Source organism: Bidens hawaiensis, unplaced genomic scaffold (assembly GCF_021521415.1).
Source record: "Bidens hawaiensis isolate Kalapana, Puna unplaced genomic scaffold, B.hawaiensis_p1.1 tig00001597_1, whole genome shotgun sequence".
In the NCBI taxonomy this organism is placed as follows: Eukaryota; Viridiplantae; Streptophyta; class Magnoliopsida; order Asterales; family Asteraceae; genus Bidens; species Bidens hawaiensis.
In genome coordinates this window covers 2,262,630-2,264,012 of record NW_027491092.1, presented here as the reverse complement: position 1 = coordinate 2,264,012, position 1,383 = coordinate 2,262,630, and the positions used below count along the sequence as shown (strand labels likewise).

The 1,383-nt window shown below is 46.6% G+C and overlaps 1 non-coding gene across 1 annotated transcript; it reads right to left on the bottom strand.

Moving 5' to 3' along the window:
* Positions 1-375: 375 nt before the first annotated feature.
* On the bottom strand, positions 376-479 carry LOC143590144 (small nucleolar RNA R71). The gene has a single exon (XR_013145418.1). It is a non-coding gene; the product is annotated as a small nucleolar RNA R71 (small nucleolar RNA).
* Between the last annotated feature and the right edge of the window lie 904 nt (positions 480-1,383).

Below are 1,383 nucleotides of genomic sequence, written 5' to 3'. Positions count from 1 at the left end.
AGAGTAGTCGCCAACTACGGTAAACCGTTCACAACCATCCATAATAGCATCACCCTACCGCATGTCGATGGAAATGCAAACGGGAACTGGGACTTACCCTCCCACATCGTCCAGCTGATCCAAAGCTCAAACCAATTTCACGGGATAGCACACGAGGACCCGTCCAATCATATTGAGTTGTTCGTTCAGGCTTGTAATACTTTCAACATCGGAAAACTTAGCAGCCAGTCCTTCTATCTCCATTTGTTCCCATTCCCTCTCAATGATAAAGCCTTCAAGTGGCTTAAATCTCTACCAACTGGTTCCATCACCACTTGGGCTTGTTTGCAAGAGAAATTCATGAACAAATTCCTCCCTCCGTCCAAATCTGCTCGTATCCGCGATGAAATCTGTTCTTTTTAAATGAGGGGTGATGAATCCTTTTATGAGGCTTGGGAGAGATTCAAGGACCTGCTTCTTAGTTTTCCTCATCATGGCCTAGAGACATTGATGCTTGTGGAGAAATTCTATGACAGAGCGACACAGCACACTAGATAGGTACTAAATTAAATGGCCAGTGGAAATCTGCTGCAGAACAAACTTCCTGCTGAGTGCTTTGATTTTTTTGAGGAGCTTTCCGCGAGATATGAGGGGAGAGAGACCAGGGCCCCAGCCACTACATCCAAAAGAATGTACGAATTGGATTCAAACACCTCACTCCAAGCTCAAGTTGACTCGCTAAAGAAAATGGTGAACGATCTTACAGTGAAGAGTGTTGCGAAGTGTGAGATGTGTAGAGGCGGACACGATACCATAGATTCTTCAGTAAACCTTAATGAAAATCAGGAGGCGGTTGACTTCGTCAACAACTCCTTTCGATATCAAAACCCCGCCTTCGGCGGGAACACTGGCTTGAGGAATCAGAATAATTTTCGTGGAGGCCAAACTGGTGGATATCAGCAGCAGCGTAGAGAGAACCTATTCGGATCGAGCGAGTCAGGCCAGGGGAATGCCAAGAATGGTGATAATGGTGAGAAGAAATCATCGTTGGAAGAGATGATGGCGGAGATTCTGAGGCGAGATGAATGAATCTGAGGGACAAACGAGGCGAAATTCACAGAGAATGATGCGATGTTGAAAAACCAAGCCATGGATTTAGCTAATCTTGAGAGACATGTCAGAGAGATCGCAGTCATTTGACGGAGAGAGCGCCAAGAAAACTGTCGAGCAACACAGAAAGAAATCCATGAGGATTCGCCATAGCTGTAATGACTAGGAATGGTGCAGGGGCACGTGACGAGCCCTTGATCCAGGAGGTGACTATAGGAGGAATCGTTGAGGAGCCTGCCGTTGATGAAGAAGAGCATATACACGAGGAGATTCAGATGGAGGCGCAGCCCAGCG